At 43.3% G+C, this 25,105-nt stretch overlaps 1 protein-coding gene across 5 annotated transcripts in view; it reads left to right on the forward strand.

Annotated features, from left to right (window-relative positions):
- ZMIZ1 (zinc finger MIZ-type containing 1) overlaps positions 1 to 25,105 on the forward strand; it is a 293,441-nt gene that overhangs the window by 60,493 nt on the left and 207,843 nt on the right. For 4 of the 5 annotated variants that reach the window (XM_083146266.1, XM_083146270.1, XM_083146267.1 and 1 more), the window contains one exon: positions 22,147 to 22,245. The exons of the other annotated variant lie outside the window; for it this stretch is intronic. The gene's annotated coding sequence lies outside the window, so the exon portion shown is untranslated. The remainder of the gene's footprint in view (positions 1 to 22,146; positions 22,246 to 25,105) is intronic. 5 annotated transcript variants of the gene reach the window in all.

The raw sequence follows: 25,105 nt of genomic DNA on the forward strand, positions 1-25,105 counted from the left end.
CCCTTCCAGAGTTACCATCGCTCAGTCTGTAGCAGTGCCCACTGTCTGTGACACTGCCTAAGCACCCATGTGGCTGTCTGGGCTTAATGAGAAACAGGGCCAGGATGTGTGTGTGGTGAATGTGTGTGTGTGTGTGTGTGTGTGTGTGTTACACATGTATTTTCCCATGTAGCAGCACAAGAATTGTGCACTCTGCTTGTTATACCGTTTATTCACCTGTTTAATGGATCAAGGCAATTGTTTTCCTGGATAATATTTGGAATGTCTGACTTTTGGTTCTCATGTTTCACAATATTCTCATTTTTTTAATCAAAAAACCTGTTTAAAGAAACATTTATATTGTTTTATTTATTTATTTACAGTTTCTTATATAGCGCAGCAGATTCCGTTGAGCTTTACAATAGTAGACAGTGATAAAACAAACTGGGTAACAACAGACAGACTTGGAGGTCGGAGGGCCCTGCTGCAAGCTAACAATCTATAGGGACATAGGAGGGAAACACAAGGACAGGCATCAGTAATAGCATAGCAGTCCCACCAAGTTACAAGTCCAGGAGGGAAGCTGTATAATACATAAGTGCCTCAGAGGGTTATGCGTGTAGAACTTAAATTTTAAACTTTTATTGTCTTGTTGTTGGGAATCTAGGTTTGATACTTAGGCTGAGTTCCAGTGTTTAGGTGCTTTTGGGCAATAAGCTGCTGATTCCTACTTTTGCAAGTTAGGTGGATAGAAGTCGTGTTTTGCAGAAGAGAAATATGAATTCAAGCGGGAGGTGATAGTAAATAATATTGGTTTCACATTTATTTAGTTCATTGGCTATGCATTGGACAGCACATGTAGTGTAGTGGTTAGCATTACTGCCTCACAGCCCTGTGGTCCTGATTTAAATTTCTGTCAGCCATCTGTGAGGAGTTTGTATGTTCTCCTCATGTTTCATCCTCCATACTCCAGAAATGTACAGCTAGGTTAATTGGCTTCTGCCATAAGATGAAACCTAATGTGTGTGTGTGTGTGTGTGTGGGTGTGTGTGTGTGTGTGATGGAGAGTATAGATCAGGCATGTCCAACCTGCGGCCCTCCAGCTGTTGTGAAACTACACATCCCAGAAGGCCTTGCCACAGTTTTGATATTAGGACATGCTGAAACTATGGCAAGGCATGCTGGGATGTGTAGTTTCACAACAGCTGGAGGGCCGCAGGTTGGACATGCCTGGTATAGATGATAAGCTCTATTGGGTCAGACTTATATGAATGCTGAAATGTTCCATGTAAAGCTCTGCAGGATATCAGTGTGCTGTTTATAGTGATAATAAAAGAACTCGTAATAGTTATGTAACATTGCATTCATGTATTTGAATTTGACCCATCTCTAACATGGAGGTATGGGTTTCTGCTTGTATTAGCAGAATGCTAGTTAAGAACATCACTTAGGCAAATGATCAGAATGAGAATAATAGAGATATAAAGTAGAAGTGTACGCATTGTGACATTCCTTTTGCATTAAGCACATCACTGTAACGGCAGGAAGTTGAAAGCTTTTGCAGTTTTCCGCTTGGGCATTCTCTGCTGGGGTGCCCCGAAGGGTCAGGCTGCAGTAGGAGCTGGCGGAAGCTTGGTTTCCTCCTCGGGTTCTGACTGAGATGAGGGGAGAAACTGCACTGTAGCAGGCAAGGATGCCTGGGATTTTAGAGAGCCCAAATATAGGTGCATACTGTAGTGCTGTATTGTTAAGTTGGTTATAGGACCAGATGCCGTGCTCACTGGGATACATTAGTGGCCAAGGTTCATCATGGTGTGTACATATTTATCATTCATATACTCTAGTACAGGGGAGGGCAATAAGCGGCCCTCCAGCTATTGATGAACTACACATCCCAGCATGCTTTGCCTCAGTTTTGCTATTTGCCCATGCTTAGACTGATGCAAGGCATGCTGGGATGTCTAGTTCATCAACAGCTTGAGGGACACCTTTTGCCCACCCCTGCTCTAGTATTTGACTTCTCTTTATCACAGAGCATCAGTCCTATGGCATTTAGTTTTGCACCTGATGCATAACAGTGACACATTATTGAAACATTGTTCATTTTACTTGTTGAATCCCGTGAAGTTTTGTAAATAATACTGTTGCAGTGATAATTTGGGCACTAGTGGTAGTATTTTGTTGAAATCGCTTACCAAGGCAATTGCTTTCATAATCATGCTATTTGGGGTACATAAAACACTTAGGGGTAAATGTACGAAGCAGTGATAACAGTGGTTGCAAGCAATCAGCTGCCCTGCATACTTTTGAAGTATGCAAATTATAAATATTACCTCAATGCTGATTGGTTGCCTTCTGCATGAGTGACCTAAACCCGCTCAGTGTTTTTATTTTTACCATAGTGACTCCTTCCCATGCACCAATGAGATGGCAGCAGACATAAACTTGTTACTAAGCTAATGGGCTCAGAGTGCTGCACCCTCTAAAAGTATACAGGTAATTAAAGGGAAAGATGAGATAAATGTAGATTATACTGTATGCGGTGAATGAGTAAATGATTTAGCAGTAGAATCACATTTGAATTAAGTTTGTCACCTTTTATCCCCTAACACTTTCCTCCTGACAAGTTCATTTACATTAGACTGGGTAAAACAAGCAGTGCAGCATTCCCGCTTGGTAAATGGTCATTTAATGATGGCCCGTGATACTAGCACAAGGTAACCGGTTTTGTTCAGTACACAAAAGATGTCGCTTCCCTCTGAATAGGTATGCATGTCATGGGGGTCGGGGGGAATACTTTGGCCATCTCTTATAGTCAGTGGCAGCTCCAGAGGAGGGGCGGCAGCACAGTTTAAGATTCAAATAGGGGAGCCACACCCACTGCCACCAGAGGTGTACCTAGATAGTTGTAGGCCCCATAGCAAAAGTTTGTAAGGGCCCCTATGTCCCAAATAATGGTGATAATATATGGACAAAGATGGGCCCCCTTCAACTCTGGACCCCATAGCAGCTGCACCCCTTGCACCTACAGATGGGGCATGGCTCATCCTTGCAGGGGATGGCGATGGCGACGCCAGCCGCCATCCCCCGCCAGCTGCCATCTGTATTGCGAGAAGGGGACGCGCGCGCACGAGCGGCGCGCGTCCCGCTTCCCCCGGGTCACTGCCGCCTGCCCGCAACCCCTCCCCCTAACCCTGAAGCGGAGACGGACAGGGTTCCCGTCGCCCTGCCGACGGAGATTGAGACGCACGCGCGTCTCAGTCAGATGGCGAGCCGGGCTGCTGGCGGATTGCCAGCGATGACGTTCTGGCGATTCGCCAGCAAAGAAGAGCCCGGCCCCATCTGTATGGTAGTTATGCCCTTGACTGCCACCAACTGCCATTCCAAACTGACTCACTGGCAGTTGGTGTTTCTATCAGAATGCGGTCATTAAGTCAACCCTATTTAAGTTGACATGCATTGGGTCGACCACTGAATGTCGACATGGCTTAGATCGACACATGAAATAAGTCGACATGGCTAAGGTTGGAAGGTTGACAATGGGAAGAACAACAGTCAAAAAGTCGACATGAGTTTTTCAGGTTTTTGTTTTAGCCAAGATGTGCTAACAGGCGGTATTTCATGCCGTACCATCCACTATGGCATGGTGAGAGAATAAAATAGTGTGCCCGAAGCATGTGCAGTACACATGTCGACATTTGGGCAAAATCCATAAAAAAAATCATATTGACCTTTTGGATTGTCGACCGAATGCTTGTGTTGACATTCCAACTGTCGACCTTAGCCATGTTGACCTTCAGTGATTGACCCAATGACCCATGCTTTTTCCCGCTATTTCATGCTGCTACCAAAATGGTGGTCACCATCATCAATGGCTGCCAGGCAGTGTGTGGTATAGCATGGATCATGTGACGTCCAGGCTAATACTGATTAAGGTCAGTATTATAAGATGATATAGTGACAATTATATCTGTGCAAATGTTTTCCCCTAGACTAGAGATGGGAATACTTTGACAGGAGCCTATAACCAGGTAAAGAAACTCAGCATCGCAGTGGCAGTACAGACTGCACACTGCCAAGATGGCGCAGCAACTAGTCAACTCTACTGAACAAGCGGGCGGACTTGGAGGCGGGGCCCGGGGCATCACGCTGAAAGCATGTTATACATAAGGGCCTGACCCCTGCGTCAGTTCCTTGTACACTACAGTACTACCTATATATAGATTCTGTATGCAATGAAATTACTGTGGGTTATATAGATTCACATGCATGTCCGACTGTGTCTCGGCAGCGCGACCGTCCATTGCCCCCAGGAATTTCACCCAATTTGGGGTAAATTACCCATTTCCTGACCACTGATCTAGTGTGTACCCTTCTTTACAGGTGGCCAAATAAATACCAGCAAACAGAAATAATTCAGGCTTGCCTACCCTCCCGGAATGGCCGAGAGTCTCCCGAAAATCTGGTCCCCCTCTCGGGATGGTGGGCAAGTCTCCCAAAATTTTCTCAGAGCCCCCCTTCCCCGCAACTACAATTGCTGGAATTCGCACTGTATGGGGGAGGGTCGTGGCTAAAATTACGAATATCGCAGCATTTTGCGTCATTTAAGCCCCATCCCCCTCTTCACGGACCCGCAAATCACAGCATTTTTGTGGAATGGGGGTGGGGCTTCATGACATCAGCCTCTCCCCTGCATCCCCCACCATGTCTGTTAAGGCTTCTCCCGTAGAGGAAATCTAAAAGGTAGGCAACTAGGAAATAATTCACCGTAGTCCGAAGTGGAAATTTTATCTTAAACAACACAAACATTTATAATGCAATCAGGACTCTAGCTAAGCTTTGTTACATCCATGTGTATCCAGCGTGATTATTTTTATTAATGCAGCAACAATAATAATTTTACCTTTATCATGAGTCTAGTCACAGTATAGTAAATAAGAAATCGTCCTTGATTATTGCTCTGCATAACTTTGTGCGAGTGCACGGTATGAGCTATTACAAATATGGTGACATCCTTAGGATAGACTCTGGATATTTTTAGACTTTAGCAATGCCCCTGCCTTGCATGATTGTTCTTCCGTTTCAGGAATCGCGTGGTAGTATAGCTGCCTGTTTTATGTCACCCTGTAATATTCAGTGGTTGGGGAATGCAATGTACATAGTCCTTACTGGGAGCAAGTCCTTAGCAGGGGAAGTGACAGCTTCAACATTAATCACAATAGTCATAAATAGTATGTAATGATTATGCCTTCTTTTCCAGGAAGTGCAAATATATAAACACACTCGTATGGTGATAGAGGGCCAGATTCTCTAAGCTTCAACAGTGATGAACAGCCAGCCAATCAGCTCCTACCTGCCATGTCACAGACTGTGTTTGAAAAATGTCAGGCAGGAGCTGATTGGCTGGCTGTTTATCACTCTCCATTTTATCACTTTTGAAGCTTAGTGCATCTGGCCCAAAGTGTTTACTAAGAAGTCACTTTTGCAATCCTGAAGCTTCAGTTTCATTAGCTTTCTTCAGGAATGCACTGTACTCCTGGAGAGAGCAATTATAACATTGGTGTTTTAGCCTCACTGACTTCAGATCATACTGGGTATATCAGAGATGACTTTTCCCCAGAAAATGCATCTTACGGTCCATACACACTGGGCAACTATGCCCAGTGTGTATGGACAGCGATGACCGCTGTCATCGCTGGGGGGGAAAGCCACTCAGTGCATACACACTGGGCGGCTTTCCCCAGCGCTATGCAAAGCTGTCCTCAAAGCCGCTCATCTGCTGGTATAACCAGCAGATGAGCGGCTTTCCCAGCGATGATGCGGGAGCGCGCAGCAGCAATCACTGCGGGGCATACACACTGGGGGGCTTTCAGCTGAAATCAGCTCAAACTGGGTGTTTTGACCAATTTTCAGCTCAGTCGCCCAGTGTGTATGGGTCTTTGTTTACACAGCTGTGTAAATAAGATTCAGAAGCAGAATTTGCTTATAAAGGTGCCCATACACGGTTCAATTATCGTATACAATTTGGACTAGATCGCATCGCATCGGTTTTGCAATGCAATGAGATGAGATCTAGTACAATAAGTAAGTGCAGCACATACTTGTTGTGCTGTGTGATGAGATATCTGACGGGAGCGCGCATCCCATCGCACCCAGCAATTGTACCGTGTATGGGCACCTTTAGAATTACATCCGGCATGTATATATTCTGTGTGCGACTGCAGCTCTGAATGCTGCATTTCATGTTTTCCAGAAAACGCTGTAACTTGTCATTTTGTATGCAGATACAGCTGCATTCGCACACGGAATATAGGCATGATATATATATATATATATATATATATATATATATATGGTGTGTGTATATATATATATATATATATATATAGTTCTGATGCTTGTGCATCTTATCGCAATATGCGTAAGATGCATTTTTGGGGAAAAATGCACGAAAATATATTTGCGTTGATAAATGCGCTCACAACTTGAAGGTCGGCCATTTTGTATTCTTAATGGGTCTGGAAAGTTGCAATGTTAGCTCCGCGGAAGTCTATTGTGAGTTTTGCTCTAAGTACAGCTCTGTGAAATATTAGATCATATTTTTATGATCATAATCATTTGTAATAGTTACCCAGATCATGTCATAAATGAGGATGATTGAGTGAATCTGTCGGAAAACATTTCCTCTTATGTATTTTTGGAATTTCCTTACACTGTCTCATTAGCGCCTTCTTCAGGTGTCATTACTGCTGCATGTGAGGAAGCAAGAAAGGCGACGTGTTTAAAAAAGCTGTGAATGCTCTAGTCTCTGCCTGCTTGTCAGAAATGCGTATTATTTCTGCCATTTTGCTCCAGTAGTGTATATTAGCTTGGCTGGGAGTATTTGTAGAATTGTATGAATGAAACACTCTGCCAATGAAGGGAAATAAGAGTTGAGTTCCATTCTCTGAAATCTTGGAATGATATAGTATGTAAAAGAGTTCTTTGCATGAAAGGTTCTCTGATATATATAAGAAAAAGAGAGATAGAGTTTGCAAAAATTTCAAACCACCGCCACCACCACCAAGTTCAAGTCACTGCAATAATTACAGGCTGTATGATATTAGACAAATTTAATAAAGTAAAATACAATTAAAAAATATTTTTCATTCATTTGTCATGATTGAAGTACAGCAGAAGGAAAACAAACACCAAACGCGTTTCATTATAACGACTTCCTCAGTTGGTAATGTTAAAAACGTTGTTAAAGAGTGGGAACGGGTTATTTCAATCCAACACAGTTATACCAGCTTCTGATTAAAACAGGCTGAAATGCCTTTTAGACATTCTTCATTTGTAACCAATCAATTCGGATAAAAAGCTGCAGATAAACATAGGCAGATCTGGAAGGGGACTACAATAACTTTATCTCCCACAAGCAGAACCTCTCCGAGGGTGGGATGTACTAAAGGGAAAATGTGGTAAAACAGGTGTTTTACCGCATTTTCCTATGTACCATTAGCCGTCCGCCCCGTCTCCGCCTGGCAGTGCCTATGGGCTTCTATCGCCGCCCACCGTCCGCGCGACCCCCCCTCCCGTCCTCCATCGATCTCCTCCTCCCCCAGCAGGTGTCACAGCCGGGAGGACATCCGGCTGCAGGGGGGGAGGGAAGAGACGCAGGGGGACACTGACAGCCGCCAGGATGTGACGGAGACCCCCGCACACCACATTACAGGTATCACGGGGGTCTCCGTCACCGCAACCCGATGCTAGCCGCATATGTTAGGACATAGGCGAAGGGCGGCGATGTATATTAATACATCCCGCCCGAGAGTGTATCTAGCAAGGATCCTTCTCAGGCTGCATTTTCCATGACTTTTTAAGTGCTATATACCTGTTTATTCATCTCATTTTGTTCCCATTTGAATATTTCATAAGACGCTTATGTACACAAAAGCTGATGGCTGTGTAACGTGCTCGTTGTACAATGTGCCTTGCAATCCCATGGTTATTAGCAATCTGCATTGAGTAGATTGTCAGCTTTATATGACAGGGAATCCCCAGCTCCATGTCAATAGCTGTCACTTGCCTGATGTAACTATCATACAGACGTTTGATTCCTCTGTTGACGTGTTGTCTGTTAGCACGCTGGTTCTAGCGACTTGGCATATTCTAACAATACTGTATAGAACAAATATATTATGTACCTCAGAGAGGTTGGTATAGAGCAGCGGTTTTCAAACTGCGGGTCCTGACCCCAAGGTGCGTCCCAACCACCTCAGTATGGGGTCACTACTCCCTGTTGCTGACCATCAGATTAATGTGTCTGTGGAGGGTAACAGGGGATAACTCATTAAGTAAACACCCTCTGCTTCCCTCTTCCATCCCCCTTTCCCCTTTTTCCATCCCCTCATTACCCACTGCCTCCCAGTCACAATAGCGGGTACTTTCCTTCACTGACCACACATGTTGTGGCCATTCTGTGGTACCTTGCTGGGGTCCTGTAATAATATTTATTGTCTGATGGGGTCCCAGAGCAAAATAGTTTGAGAACCCCGGTATAGAGGATTTTCCAATATGGCCTATGTACTGCTGACCTTCCCAACAAGGTCAGTGGGTCAGTGGCGTAGTGGTAGAAGAATCATTTGTCAAAATAAGAATCCTTTCTAGCATTGAAAGCACAAGAGAGAGAGTGTGTATATTGTGTGTTACGAGTGTAACCTCTGTTTAAAAAACAAGTACACATCACTGTTTTACATGTAATGTATGGAACACTTTGTACAAACCAAATAGTGTATTGCTGATAAGTGAAGTGTTAATTGACAATTCTTTTTGATCTGTCTCCAAAGCAGCATAATAAATCATTTAAAAAATAAAATAAAAAATTGTGATTCTGTTAGGCAAGTCTGTGTGCTGATTGGTGGATTTGCTGTGGCCAGTGACATCACCACAGCTTAACCCACTGACATTTAGTTTTCTCTACCAGACCAAACTGCGTCGTAATAACACTGTTCTAAGATCTGATCTGTTATTGTCTGTGTAATGGACTTAACACATCCCTTGAATTATGCAGTTTGTCGATAAGCCGGCATTTATATATAGACTAGTTGTTGTGCTGTCTGGCCTGTGATGCACGGGCTGAGGATTGTGTTGTTGATATGTCAGTGTATACCTCATTTAGCCGAAAGACTACATTCCATAGGTTTGGGGTTTGTTTAAAAACAACGCAGATTCGTTTGTTATTCTTTATAAAGTTAAAGTGTTTTTTGAATGAATCACTAAAGGGTTTGAATTAGTGAGTTTCACGTTTTTTCCTCCTGGAAGGTTGAAATAAGTAGCTATGAGTGCAGATTTATTGCATCAATATGCCATGGTTTAAGTACATTACTAATGCCTGTACAGTCTAGCTGCTGTCGTACGAACAAGACTCACTCTTTCTAATGTCACTCTCTGCCAGCAGAACATCGAAGAGTTAATTGCAAATCTCTCCGTCTCTCCCCCTCATTTATTCAGCTGTTTTTCACTGCACCGTTGCCTCGAGCCCTTGAGTCCTTTCATCAAGGCTCTTGCCATTCTGTGATCTGCAGCGCTGTATATCAAGCTACTATTAAACGCAGGCTGGTTAGTGTTTGGAAACTGGCATTGCAGAAGAAGGAGAGGATGCAGACACGCACAGCACAATACATCACCTAGCAGCTGCCATGTTGTACTCTCCTTGGTCCAGTAAGGTGATTACTGTGACTCTGCGCTGTCTAATAGCATTATACTGGGGAATGGTATCTGTGCGGCTGATATTTCCAGGCTGCATAATAAAATCTAGTGTTTGTGCCCACTACAAATAAATATTCAACATGTTGTGTAACATTTGCAGCACGGTTTTATACCTTGGCAGTGAAATTTGTATTTACCATCTTCGCTAGGAAGTTGTTTGGTGTAATTAGCCCTTAATTCTGAATACTATATTAATATTCAGAGTCTTTATTTAGACTGATCGAGATGTCTGCGGAATCTGAAACTTGAGGAAATGTGAAACCTTTACTTTAGCCAAGGGAGAAAAGTCTATTATATCTAGGTCTCTTGTGCTCGCAGCCATTTCCCAAGGACCCACAGCTCCATCTTGGATATAAATTATCCCGCTCCTCACCATAGCATGAGGCAATTCCCATTGCACCTTATTTTCTAATCTAGTGATGGGTCTGTGGAGACACATCCCCTTTTGCGGATTCTAGGGTGAAACTAAAATTTGATCTGTGGAGATTTATCTATTATCTAGAACATTTTCTGGAAGTTGAAATCTCTTGTTACATAGCTATACAAGCATGTTTAGGGCCAGGTGCACTAAGCTTCAAAAGTGATCAAATGGAGAGTGATAAACAACCAGCCAATCAGCTCCTGTCTGACATTTTTTCAAACACAGTCTGTGACATGGCAGGTAGGTGCTGATTGGCTGGCTGTTTATCACTCTCCATTTTATCACTTTTCATGGCTTAGTATATCTCACCCTGGGTGCCAACAAGAAGCTAAGGGCGATATGTATCAAAGCTTGGAGGGGGATAAAGTGGAAAGAGATAAAAGGCCAGATATACTAAGTCTTGAAAAGTGAAAAAATGGAGAGCGATAAACAAACAGCTCCTACCTGTCATTTTTTAAACACAGCCTGTGACATGGCAGGTGGGAGCTGATTGGCTGGTAGTTTATCACTTAGTACATCTGGCCCAAAGTACCAACCAATCAAACCAATTGCCATGTAACAAGCTGTATTTAAAATAAGCCAGTTAGGAGCAGATTGGTTGGTACTCTCTCTCCACTTTATCCTTATAAGAATTGTATTGCATTTGCCTACCACATAAGCACCACACTGCCCCCACTGTACACCTCCAGCTATATATATATATAGAGTTATTTGTCAAAGCTTGGTGAGAGATACAATTGTGAGATATACAGTACTATCCAATCAGCTTCTAACTATCATTTGAAAAACACAACCTGTAAAATATAAGGCAGAATCTCATTGGCTAGTACTTTATCTCTCACACAAGTGTATCTTTCTATGGGCTTTGATAAATACCCCACTGAATCTGGCCTTACAGCGACGGTGGCGCCATAAAGTGGTGCCTGTATAAAGAAGAAGAGCTGGATATTATTTGGAAGCCCTTGGACAGGTTAGAACATGCCCTCTTCTGTAATCCCCATAAGCGGCCGGGCTTTTGTGCTCCCTGAACTGCCATGCGATTTGTGCACACAAACTCCTCTTGCAGAAGTTTCCCTTACATTGTGATGTGGTGAAGGCTACACGGATTGCAGTACACCTTCTCCTTGCTACAAAAACAAACACAATGTAGGCAGCGGGTTGCTCCCACAGATGTGGCGGAAGGGGTTATTTGCTGTTGCTGTTTCAGCTGCTGCAATTGCCAAGAAACTATATCATTTTCCCCTCCCACCCAGTGCATAGAAATGGGATTCATGCCTGCAGTGGCTTATTGTTGTTTATTTATTTTTAATACTTTCCCCGGCATGCAACATAATAGCTTAGCTGCATGCTGGAAGTGGAGCAGGCATTAATGATTGATAAAAGCTGAGAGCTGTTAAAAAAAAAAAAAAAATCCTGTTTAATGCTGATGAATAATTTAATGCATTCTGTATGTTTTTAACAAACAATGTCCCCCCACCCCACCCGTCTTGTCTTGTGTCGGCGATGAGAAGCCATTGCTATGTAATAACTTCCCTGCGACCACTTATGATGATGGCATTGTAGGGGTTAACGATAGTGTTGATTATGACAATACATTTGCTATTGCGGCTCGGCACGCTGGGTAAAAATATGCACAATATGACGGTTACAGTTACCAGGAAGCAAGAAAACGTGTTACTGACTCTAGTGCACAACTTATTAATACGAAGACACCATTGCTATTGCTGGCCCAAAATTCTTGTTCACCTCTATTAAGCCCTAGGCTGTATAAAGCAAGAATGCAAACTAGCACATTCCTTGCCGTTTCTACACTCGTTATACATTTTTATTCCGAATACGGAGCTTGTATTGAGATACAGATTCGATAGCTCAGAAAGTGATTTTACTACTTGGCATAATTATTTGTGGTCAAGTAGGGGTATATTAAATTGATGTCAAAACTGCTATCTTGCCGAAAAGATGGCAGTTTTCGTCCTGAATAGGTCGGAAGGGGTTCCAGTCTATTCAATGCTAGCCGCCAATCCACCTGCTTTTGACAGAAACGCAGCCAAAATCGAAAGGCTTTGGCCGTGTTTCCGGCAGTCTCAATCCTACATGAAAAGATGCCGGATTGAGGCAGGGAGTATGGCGCCAGGTAAACAGCAGCAGCTTACACGGAGCCTTACTCTTGCCCGCCACTTCCCATACCCAACCGTCGCTTTCACCTGTCCCGCCGCCGGACTGGGTGAGAGCAGCTCACCTGGTCCCGGCTCCCACTGCTGCACTCACCCGGTCCCCACGCCAGCCGGGTGAACATCAATCAGCGGCCAAATCCGACATCCGGATTTGGCCACTGCATTGAATAATGGATGATGGATCCATTCCGTCAAAAGAATTTCCGAATGGATCCAGCATCCATTGAATATACCCCATAGTCGTTATTTTCTGTGAACAATTTACTCTAGTCCATATTATTTAGGATATGCCAGAGCTATATGTATGTATGTGTTAAGGTGCATACACATGGAACGATGTTGGAAACGATTCAACATCGTTACTGATGGTTTCAAATCGTTCATCGTGCGTACACACGAAACAGTTTGAAACACTTTGCAAAAGATTGGTCTATGGTCTTAACGATCGGCGGGTACGTGCAACGCGAACAATACACGGAACAATTGATTGTTCCTATTGATCGGAAAAGCCCACATCTTGTTTCAAATCTTTCCGTGTGTATGCACCTTTAGTTAAGTGGTAACATGGAGCATTATTGGAGTTACATGGATAAATAGTTATGTGGGTATATGGTACTCTATGATAGTTCCGGTTGTGATTTTAAGAATAATAGAGGGTTAGTATGAAAACTGAGTGGTTGCTAAGGCTTCATCACAGGACTGGGGACATGGGTTCTGGTGTGAATTGTTCTATTATTTATTTATTTACGATTTCCTATATATCGCAACAAATTCCATTGGGCTTTACAATAGGAAACGGTGATAAAATAAACTGGGTAGTAACAAACCAATATTTTAACTAAAATATACTAACAAATAGGAGTTTATTTAAACGCAAGTGATCACCCATGACTGATCTTAAATGGGGCTTCAACCAATCCACTTCTAAAGTTTGGTTTGAAAAATGACAGGAGCAGATTGGTTGGGCTGCTTGGGCACCATTGAAGATTATTCACGAGTGATAACAAGAATTCACCCGTTGTTAAATCTGACCCTCTAATATTTGTTCATCTAAGGAGCATCCAGAGGTTAGGGTGTACTTGGCACATATCTGGCATGAATACAGGACTTATTTAGTTATTGTGAATTGGATTCTCTCTATATTTAACTTGGAATGCACTTATTACTATAAATTTAGATTACTTGTGCATAGATGTATTAAATATTGTGGGTTAAAGAATAGAATTCCAAATATATTCAAGGTTTTTCCATGTTTTTGCAATATGTATTTATTTATTGAACGTTTCTTATATAGCGCAGCATATTCAGTTGCGCATTACAAAGGAGACAGTGATACAGCAAACAGGGTATTTACAGACAGTCAAAAGGTAGGAGGGCCCTGCTCGCAAGCTTACAATCTATAGGGAAATAGGCATTTATACATAAGGATAGATACTGTATTCTTTATTGCATCGATTCCACCAGAATGCAAGGTTCCGTGACTGGTTCTGGAATTTCATAAGCTTGCCTGAAGAGATGAGTTTTCAGGGAACGCTTATAGTTTTGGAGACTGGAGAAGAGTCTTATTGTGCTTGGGAGGGCATTCCACAGAGTGGGTGCAGCCCGAAGAAAGTCCTGCAATCAGGAATGGTAGCTAGTAATGCGTGTGAATGAGAGACGCATATCTTGGGAGGAGTGAGTAGACAGTAATCCATAAAAAGATGGCATTACTATATAGAATTCTATCGGCTTCTCTCTGTTGTGGTGTTTGAAGGATCTGCAATGGATCCCTCCCAGTATACCCCCGGCCAGCGCCATCACTCTGCGCAGACAGACGACTGGGTCTGGGACCTGGAAGTCCGAAGCCGCTTCACAAAGGACAGCTAATCGCCAGAGCTGTCCTTTTGCGTTACTAATCACATATGTTAGTGCATATGCAATTATTAACAATGCGATAGCCAGCGAATGTGGAGCGGCCGATATTACTGCACCCCGCCCCCTCTTGGTATGTTTTCCACATTCACATATTTCCACCCTTCTGTAAAGTACAGAAGTGCCTATACGTTTGTTTTACTATTGCCCTCTTTCCTTAGGTCTTATATGACTGTAAGAGTTGCCATAGAGCTTTTTGTGGCTTCTCTCACAGGTACTTTTCTTGTACAGATGCTCCATTTTGGATGTCATTTTTCTTACTGATTAACCTGGCAGTCTTGGAGGTTTTTGCAAACTTCCTGAATCCTTACTTTGGTGTTTTTCCCCCCTCAAATTTGATTTGAATGTTCTTTGCTCTCCACGATGGGTCGGTAATGTCTAGGTCAACAGTCAGAGTTGGCTACTATTGATCGATAGTGACTAGGTCGACAATGACAGAAGTCGACACACGCTTAAGGTCGACATTTACATGGTTGACACTCAAATAGGTCAACACAATTTTCCTGTTTTGTTGTTGTTTAGACTGACTTGGTTCTTACTTTACTACCCAAGTGGGCATAGAGTTAGATTGGGATAGTGTGCCAAGCATAGTGAGTCACAATGCCCCAAGCACGGCAAGGCCAAGGGTACACTTATACGGTGTCCATGTTGATATACATTCTGTCACTGTCGACCTAGGGTAAGTTGACCACTCTTAGGTGTCAACCTAGTCATTGTTGACCAATAGTGGTCAACCTAGACTTTATCGACCTATTATTATCCTAGAACCTCCATTATGAAGCTCTTGTTTGTCAATATATTACCAATAGTGGAACATGTATTGAAAAGCTCTAATTTTCCACAGGAGAAGTTTAATAACGTTATTGTTACATTCTTAAGGAATTAATCGCCTCTGGGTTTATGTAGATGTGTCCTAGCGATATGAAGCATAAATATACAAAGCTCATAAAGTGATTGATTTATTTCTCAAGGAAAAGTTTTAGAACATTCATGCTCTCTGACTGCCTATATTGCTACTGCATGCTGGATAATGCCATATAGGTATAATATATCATTTATGTGCACAGTCTGGAACCCAAAAGGGACCCACCATATACAGTATTCTACAGTATTGTATCTATAGTATTGTACAGTCAGTACATTGCGCCTGTGCATGCTTGGACTTTTCTATGTACAGACAATCCATAAAGCAGATTTCTTTTCTCATGTAACTGGCTTTGAGTTTGAAAATGAAGTTCAGGGTTCCCTAGCATTAATCTTTGCTTAGTATCACTGTTCCCCAGAGGCCATTCTTTTGAAGGATTTCTAAACTTCCATTAAGTGTGTTGTCTGACACCTGAGTTGGCTCACTGTCACTCATACAGTTTTCTGTTTATTAATGTTTTTCCTACTTATTTGCTGGGAACATGAATGTGCACAACTAAGGGCAGGATCACTGCAGATTACTCTAACTTGTGCTTTTATAGCGCCTCAAGTTAAATGCGGAATCCGTAGAAGCTGTACCTTTCTATGCAGCGACTGTGCCAACATAAGCTAATGCTGCAGGATCATCTACATCAGGGGTGTCCAAAATTTTTGCGACGAGGGCCAGATTTGGTGAAGTGTAAATGTGTGGGAGCCGACCATTCAGCCTGACATTCTTTGAATCATTAATCACATCAGAATGGTCCCCCACTCTGCTCCATTCACTCTATGTCCACCAGCCTGCCCCTCCTTCACTGTATGTCCCCCAGCCTGGCCCCCTTCTCTTAATGTCCATCAGTGCCTCCATTCATTGTATGTCCCCAAGTCTGACCCTCCTTCACTGTATGACTCCATTCACTGTATGACCCCTATTCACTATGTACCCTACTCTGCCCCCATTCACTGTATGTCCCCCAGCCTGCCCCTGCTCCCCTTTCTCTGAATGGCCATCACTGCCTCCATTCACTGTATGTCCCCCAGCCTGACCCTCCTTCACTGTATGTCCCCCACTCTGTCCCCTCCCTTCTCTGTATGTTTCCCAGCCCCTTGTGTGAGCCAGAGGAAGGAGAGGCAAAGCAGGCACTGCAAGGACAGGAGATGCTTGGGCTCCCGCTGCTGCCCTCCTCCGCTCTGCATGTTACGGGTGCAAGCTTCCCCCTTGCTGCCCCCCTCCCCAAACACTGCTGTCACTGTGATTGTGGAGTAGGGTGATATACGATTGTAGCAGCAGGGGTAGGACGCCAAACACATCTGGCTGTGGCGGCCGGCACCTCTTCACTGCAGCAGACAGTAAGGTAAAGGCGCGCTCGCCGGGGCCCCACCTTTAGTGTCCTGTGCTGTGCATCCTGCATCTGATGCTCTGCCCGCTTCCAGCTGGAGGCTGCGGGTCGCTTGAAATGACAGCACGGGCCGCAATTGGCCCCCGGGCCTGACTTTGGATATGCCTGATCTACATGGACATCGGTCATCTTAGTAACAATCGAATTAAAATAGGGGTTTTGTATCACTGCACTGGTTAATTCTAGTTTATAGAATATAGAGGGCGAGGTACATCAATATGAGATGCATCCGTCCACTGACTGCATGAATAATGGCATTCAGGAACACTGTACGCATGACTAAAATCACAAATGAGGGCTCTTGTGGTAAGAGCTCTGCTTTACGTTAATAGGACTAGTAGGGTATTGACCAAGGGTGTGTCGGATGACATGTGTGCTGTGAGGGATCCACTTGGATCCTTCACAGCAGACAAGAACAATAGAAGCCCATAGGCTTCAGGTGATGTGGCCCCTAGCACCCAATGTGATGGATTCCAGGGCTTGGGACATATAAGGTGAGCGACCTAAGCTTCAGAAACAGCATTTTCAGAGGTTTGGCAGCATTTTTAAGTTTGCTTCATTGACTCCAGAACCACTTGTCCGTAATAAGAGGTTACTTTGGATAGCGGTGTTACGGTGAAAGCAGGATCAGTTCAACTGTGTCCAAGGCCCACTGGCATCCAACAGCCAGAAAACACCCCTTCCCCATCCTTAAATATTGAATCATGCTACAGCTTAAGGGGTACTGCGACTGCACATACACATCGCATATTAGGAAACAATCGAGATATACATAAACCATTGAGTTTGCGCATATCTGAATTAGGGTCATTGGGGCAGATGTATTAAGCCTGAGCAACAGATTAATGCAAGGGTGATAAAGAGAGATAAATGTCCAGCCAATCAGCTCTGAGTTTTTTTCAAACACAGCCTGTAACATGGCAGTTAGGATGTAATTGGCTGGACGTTTATGTCTCTTTATCACCCTTACATTTATATTTTGTTAAGGCTTAATACATCTGCCCCTTAGTCTTTTAAATTTCCGCTATATTGGCTATAATCTGTTATTTTTCATTTTTGGCATGGGTCGAGTTGTGTGTTGAGCCCCAAGCACACTAGAAGATAAAGTAGGGTGCCTCTGTGCAATATCTTTTACTTTCTCGTCTAGTGCGTACACTCAATATCATTAACAATCCCCTCCCTTGTCTGTTTAGTACAGGTGAGGTAGGACCCCGGTAACAAGAGCAGCATGGCCCTCGCTCCCACCCGCTGGCATACACACTTGACAATGCCAGCAACCCAATGGGTCCTTACCACCGCCAATATTGACGGTTACACACATTGCATAGTGTGTACCCGGCTTTACAGTATATTTACCTCTCTGGACAGGTGGATATAATACGTATTTGCTATAATGTAGAGCTATAGAGTAGTATTGACATTAAAAAAACAAAAACAAAAAAACGAATTTTGGTCCTTATTATGTTTGACTTGTGAGGCCCCCCAGACACCACGGCTGCCCGGTTTCCCCGAACCCCCGCAGGTATGGGAATGGATGACTTGCATAATCATCCATTCGCAGCCTTAGGTGCGGGGGAGAAATAATTTCTTCAGCCTCTATGGTGTCTGTGCGAGGACAGGGCGGGCAACTGACATCACACCCGTGATGTGGGCACTTGCACACAGCGGCCACACATGTGCATAAAAACATATGCGCAGTTGCATACAATCGGTCCCCCGTGCGAATGTGCGGGGGACCGATTTGAATCAGATTAACCAGCATTGTTTATAAAATAACTAACCTCCTGTATATACCGGCTGATGATAGTACAAATGATCACCCTCCTGTCTGGTTCTCTAAAGTAGCCAACCCTTATACATCCAAAAATCCATATTCAGTGTAAAAATCAGATTGGCTGTTGTGTCTCCGTTCTTCCCAGACATTATACTCATGCAATAAGGTAATGATTTTGTCATTTTCATTCATCGCTTTGACTCCTTTTGTTCCTTCATGTTGCTGTTGCACCAGACACTTTTTGACTTGAATATGAATTTTATTTTCTGTCCCCTTGTTCTATTACCCGCTGCCAGCTCCTCTGCATTGGCTGTCAGCCAGTATTGATTGGCGCCCACCCCGCTGGAGTTAACAGATGTCAGGAGTGATAGATTACGGGTCGTTCCTTTTAATTTCACTGCTCCCGGATCACAGCTTTGAGCCTAATTCTTTTCAGTGTCAGGATCACTCTCCTGTCACCCACCTCTTCCTTTAACCCTTGTGCTGCCAATGACACATGAAACATATTTGACTTAATCAGAAGTGAAGGCAACAGCTGGATCCAAATCAGCACCCTCCCCCTTATTATCCATGTCAGTTTCAAGCCAGAGAAACGCTTCTTGCCGCCACAGTCATACTTGTTATACATTTCGTACTAGCGCGCAATATTTAATACAAAGGCTTGGGTTACTATGTGTTTTATTTCTTTTTTGCTATATTGTGATCAAGATAAAACTATTGAGCTAGATTTGGATTTTGGATAAGTTTTGGATAAGTGCTGTGGCCACCAACACATTATTAGGCCTATATGAGATTGTTATGTATGATCTTATGAGATCATGTTATATGCACAGTATGTATATATGTTTCCATAGAATGTATTTGCTTTGCAGTATGTAGGTGGATGTTCAAGTGCAAAAACATTTATAGTACTAGTGTAAGTGTGACGCTTGTTCATATCATTTGTTAGAAACAGCCTAGCATTTTTTTTTGTTTTCTTTTATGTAATTGTATATATTGAGATTAGATTGTCTGTTACAAATGCAGTACTTAGATATATTTATATGTCTTCGCCCCAAAAGGGGCAGACTAGATAGGCCAAGTGGTTCTTATCTGCCGTCAAATTCTATGTTTCTATGTTCTCTTGCTTGTGTATTCGGGGGCAAAATATAGCATGAAAAGCTTTCAAGCTTTGTTTGGAAAATAACAGCTGCTGATTGGTTGGTACTTAATTTCTCTCTACTATATCTCTCTCCAAGGTCTGATTCATATGGATTCAGTATTGAATCCCGGCGGTCGGGATCCCGGCGTTCAGAATCCCGACGCCGGAATCCCGACAGCCGAAATGCCGACAAGGGGGGGACGTGGATCGCCCCCCCCCTTGCGGGCTTGCTGCGCTTGCCACGCAGCGGGCCCGGTGCCTCGCTACGCTCGGCACACTAATTTATTCTCCCTCCAGGGGTGTTGTGGACACCCCAGGAGGGAGAATGTGTCGGCATTTCGGCGGTCGGGATTCCGGCGTCGGGATTCTGAACACCGGGATCCCGACCGCCGGGATTTTAACTGCATCCCATTCATATGTGTCCTTGTGATTTGTCATAAAATGATTGTCAGTGTTCTTTAATCACAAAATTGTTTATAGTCCTGACTGCGTTACCTGTCTGCCACATGTAGGCTTCATAACCTGGGATTTCCTCTGATAGTTGAAACCCAGTGCTGCGTGGGTAGGCTTGTTACCTTTTGTGACAGTTACTGGCCGCCTTCATTCTCCTCCTGCCCAATATATTACAGTTTAGGCCGGCACAGCTAGCTGTGAGCTGTGTGCACAGGGAGAGGGAGTTCCGTACCCATAAAGCTGAATAGAAGCAGACAGCGAGACAATCGTACTTGGCATCATGGTAGGGTCATAGGTAAATCCCAGAACTTGACTTGTCCTATAATTAAAATAGAAAAAAAAAATAGTGCACAGATTTTTGTTAGGGTCTCTGTGTTCTAACAGCTGCGGAAAGCAGCTGACTTCTGCTCCACGGGACCAAAAGGGGACAGCCGTGTGTCTCTTGGCAATGTTACACACTGGTATTATCATGACCTTCCTGTTGCAGCCAAGGCCTGGCCTAGGTAGGGACACAGGGAGTGTGCTGACTTGGCAAACGCATGTCAACTATTCTACTTTATGATATTTACTTAACTGCAATTAAAGCACATTCATTTATAGACTAGCATTGTAACCCATAAAGGAGAGTAGAAAATGCTCTAAAGCCTCTAGAACCTGATCAATGCTGGGACTGGTTATCTCAGCGTGTCCGCCTCTGATCCCATCACGGCTCTGCTGTGTTAATTTGTTGTAGCTCATCTTGAAGTTTCTTCAGTCAGGGCTGTTCCATTGATCAGGTCACGCAATGGTGTACAAATTCATAAATCCTGCTTTCCTCTCTCAAATCATTTAGCTGTCTTTTGCTGCTTTCTCTCCATTGATCAAAACACAGAAAAGTCATTCTGAAGCCTACATAGGGGAGAATGCACAGCACAGAGCGCACTGCTTTTATGTTACCACTGTAGTGTGTGCTCTGTGCTGTGACTCACAGTGGTTTATTCATAGTCACTGGTCCGATGCATTATTCCACTTGGCTAGCCTCACTTCTTTCCACTTCCTCCTTGTGGTATCTCCCACTTTCCCGGTGCAATGATTCTCTACCCGCTCCTTTCCATTGTTCCATACTCACTGTCCTCCATGTCCTTAACTCCCCTTTCCTCTATATTATATTTGTTGTTCTAGGTAATATTTAAAAAGTGGCTGGAAATACATTGCAGATGCTGAGCGAAAGGGTGGGGTGTGGAATCCTGCTGCATTTCTGACCATCATAGTCATTGTTGCCACTTCTTTGTAGCCACTTCTGTTTCTACTTAGCTTGTCTCCACGTATACAAAACTGCTCTGCTTCCCTGGATAGAAAGCGGACCAGCATTGTTACAAATTGTGTCGGTTTGAGGTGTAAAAAAGTATTTAAGGGGGACGTGTATCAAAGCTTGGAGCAATGTAAAGTACTAACCAATCAGCTGCTAACTGCTGTTTTACAGGCTGTTTGAAAATGGACAGTTAGGAGCCGATTGGTATTTTTTTGTCTCTAATTTATCTTTCTCCAAGCTGTGATGCATCCTCCCCTAAAACCCATAGAACATAAATACATTTGATCAACAAAAAAGAAAAATGCTGCAAGAGTTGTTTTTAGGGACTGTTTTGGATGCTACAATACAATTTTACATGAATAATGATGTTCTATTTCAAAAATCTTAATAAAATCGTCAAAATAAATCAATGTTACATCCATGTTACTGTAACAGGTGAGTGGTTATGAAGTACAGGAGTGCTGCATGTATGGCACAAGCAACAGTACGCAGCATTTGGTCACAGCAGTACCAAGATGCGCAATAATGATTTTGTTGTGCAAAAATGACAACCTGTCCGTGAGGGTCTGCTGTAAACATACTTGTTGGACCTGTCGTAGAATGCAGTGGTCCTGGTCACTTGGCTCAAATTGCTGGATCTCCTCCAGTTTGCCACCCACCTTTTTGGTCATAAGGGATGTATGTTAGCTTAAGCTGTAAAAGTCATAGGCGTTTATATACTGAGCTTTGGGTTGTAAAATCCAGTGCTTCTGCTAAATGTATGCTCGAAATTTAAAAAGGCAATGATTTTACCCGCAAAACCAGGCTAGTAAAACCATTGCTCATTTAAATTTTGGGCATAGACATGATCAGAAGCGCCGAGTTGTAAAAACTAAACACCATAATCTTCAATAGAAATTGGCCATGCTGTCTACATGAGCTATTAAATGTTGTTTCAATTTATTTTTAGGAGACTCTGTGTTACTGATCTCCAGATTGCAGGACTTCATAAGTCCCCCATGTAGGCAGGTTGGATCCCCGAATAGAATCATCCTGAGGCCGAACGACGGTAAGCAGCGACATTTCCGGTTTGTGGTACTTGCTACACTGTTGCTTTAGCATTACACATTCTAGGCAAGAAAGAGTATCTTGAACAGCAGCACAATTTTATCTCTTGCCTAATTAATCAGGGCCTTCTTCAGGAGTTGTTATTAGTCAAAAAGTTGGGGTTATTAACATTGCTCCGAGGTACAAATGTGTAGTTACTGATGGCAACCAACCTGTATCTACTGAAGATACACATATCTCTGACTGCTATATTTTAGTGATTCCCACCTTTGAGCAGTGATAATACATTACCTGCCAATGCCAGTCAGCCGCACACATAAACGTTTGTACTTTCTCCATATCCGTTGTTATTGAACGATTTGCATACTGTGTTTACTTTTCGGTCAGTCCACAACAGTGGAAAGAAAGTTTAGGACAGATTTTTATTTGTTTCATGAATTAAATTTTTGTCAGATTTAACCGTTACTGCTGTCCGGTAATTGTCACACTATTCACTACGCGTGTTGGCAAAGCACTGTTACATAAATAATATTTCAACTGTGAATGAAATGGAAAATGTCTCCTTTAAATAGATCTGAAATAGAAGCTTTTTATTGTACTCGCTCATTGATCAAAGTCTAGTTGGCCAGAGTTTGCGGCAGGAAGTATACAAGCCGTGCTCTTTTAGGATAAGTAAAGTTTAATTCCCGGAAATGTCTCTCATGCCTTGAGAATCCTCTATATCCAGAATTGGACACCCCCGTAGGCAGGGCATAAAGTGGTCATGCAGAGGTAGGGGGAACTCATTTCTCTATGCCACCTAATTACACCCCCTCCTTTACCCCAATTAGGCAGAGACAGGACCAGTGGTAGGGTTTTTGGCATCCCCCTGCCAACTAGAATGCTGTTCTGTGAGAATTACTGTTCAGGGCCAATGTGGAGGTTAAAATGTTCCACCTCACCATTATAGGTGGTGGAACTCTGTTCCACCCCGTTCCCCCTCACTTTGACCCCTGCCCGTAGGTACTCCTGATAGCGTGCGCTCATCCTCGCCAATAATATCCTCCTGCATCTAAACTGTTAAACTTCAGTTTATACATTCTTAGAGCAGTGTTCAATGCATTCTCCGAACTTAGCACTGTGCAATTATTATTGTGTGACTATACAGAAGGAATCCCTGCTCCCTTCTTGTTTTGCAGTACATTGGCAGCTGTATAATCTTTCCTTACACTGTATGCGTTTAGTTATGTGCCACTTTGCCATACCTGCTTCTGTGCCCTGTTATTAGCTGTGAAAGGATGTAATCGTGCGCGAGTGCTGCTGCTGCTGCTCCTCGAAAGAGTTGGAATTGCTTGGTGCCAAAACCTTCTGAGGTGGAAGCTGCTTGTATTGCCTGTCCTTGAGAGGCCTGACTTTGCAGGGTAGCATCTGTCAGGAAAGGTGATCATAAGTCATTCTATAATACTAGTATGAGTTTGACACTTTGCCTGTGTGATCTCTTGAAATGCATTGTTGCTTTATTGTTTGATGACAGTAACATCCATACCACTGAAGTTTTTAGAGGTTTTACCGATATGATCACCTTACTCTTTTTTTTTATTCATTTATATTTGCTCACTATGTAATGTGACCACCTTGATCACATGTTCAAAGGGCTACACATGTCCTTCTATTTTATTAATAATTTAATACACTAATGCCCCTTTCACACAGAAAATGAAATACCAGGGTGAAGCAGTTCCACTCGGGAATTTCATTACATACACGGGTCCTTTTTCTGTGTGAAAGGGCACACCCGTCTCGTAAATCCAGTGTCTCCGACCCTGGAATTGACTAGGGTCGAAGGCACGGGATTTATGACCCGTGTTGACCCTTTCACACAGAAGAAATACCCGTGTTATTCAGCAAATTACCGGGTAGAAATTTTTAACCCGGGAATTTGTTCTTCTGTGTGAAGGGGGGTCAGGCTGCACCTGGCAAAATGACACGGCATTTGAAATGCTTTTCTGTCTGAAAGGGGTATTATTTACTCAAAAAAAGGGACAGCCACCTTTCATAACCTTATAAACAAGAGTTACAAACCATAACAAACAAGTGCTACCACAAAACAGGAAAGAGGTTGGGGCCAAAGTTAAAGGCTCAGAAGATCGCATGTAGGCCTAGGGTCGCTTCTTGGCTTGTGCTGGTATAGAGCATGACTATATAGACTACTAATGAGTTCATTGATAGATCTTCCTATAGGACCTTTCACTTAAAGTGACCTTTTAGAGTTTATTTTATTATTTTAGTAGGATTAATTGTTTCTCTTAGAAAACCCCAACTCAGTATATGAGGATAGGTGAAAGCTGCTTACCATGAATGGATGGATGTTCCGCAGTATACATTCCCTATTAAGGGAACTATGTACTAAGCCTTATAGAGAGAGAAAATGTACCAGCCAATCAGCTCCTGTCATTTTTCAAACACAGCCGGTAACGCGGGTGGTCAGACCTGTGCTCAAGATCTACCAACAGTTCAGGCAATAAATGGAGCAGGTATGAGAATGTGACCATTAGCAATGACTACAACTGTGCCCCAGCTAGGTCAGTGATAGCTAACCTTGACACTCCAGCTGTTGTTGAACTACACATTCCAGCATGCCCTGCTACAGTTTTACTATTTGGCCATGCTAAAACTGATGCAGGGCATGCTGAGATGTGTAGTTCTACAACAGATGGCGTGTCAAGGTTAGCCTTCACTGAGCTAGGTGATTTGTAAAACGTGGACCGTTAGTAGATCTCGAGGACCGTTTGGCCACCCCTGCTTTATCATGGTAGGAGCTTAATTGGTTGGCGCTTTCTCTCTCTCCAGGATTTAGTACATAGGCCCCCTAAGTATTGTTA

Source organism: Crinia signifera, chromosome 6 (genome assembly GCF_055691185.1).
Source record: "Crinia signifera chromosome 6, ASM5569118v1, whole genome shotgun sequence".
In the NCBI taxonomy this organism is placed as follows: Eukaryota; Metazoa; Chordata; class Amphibia; order Anura; family Myobatrachidae; genus Crinia; species Crinia signifera.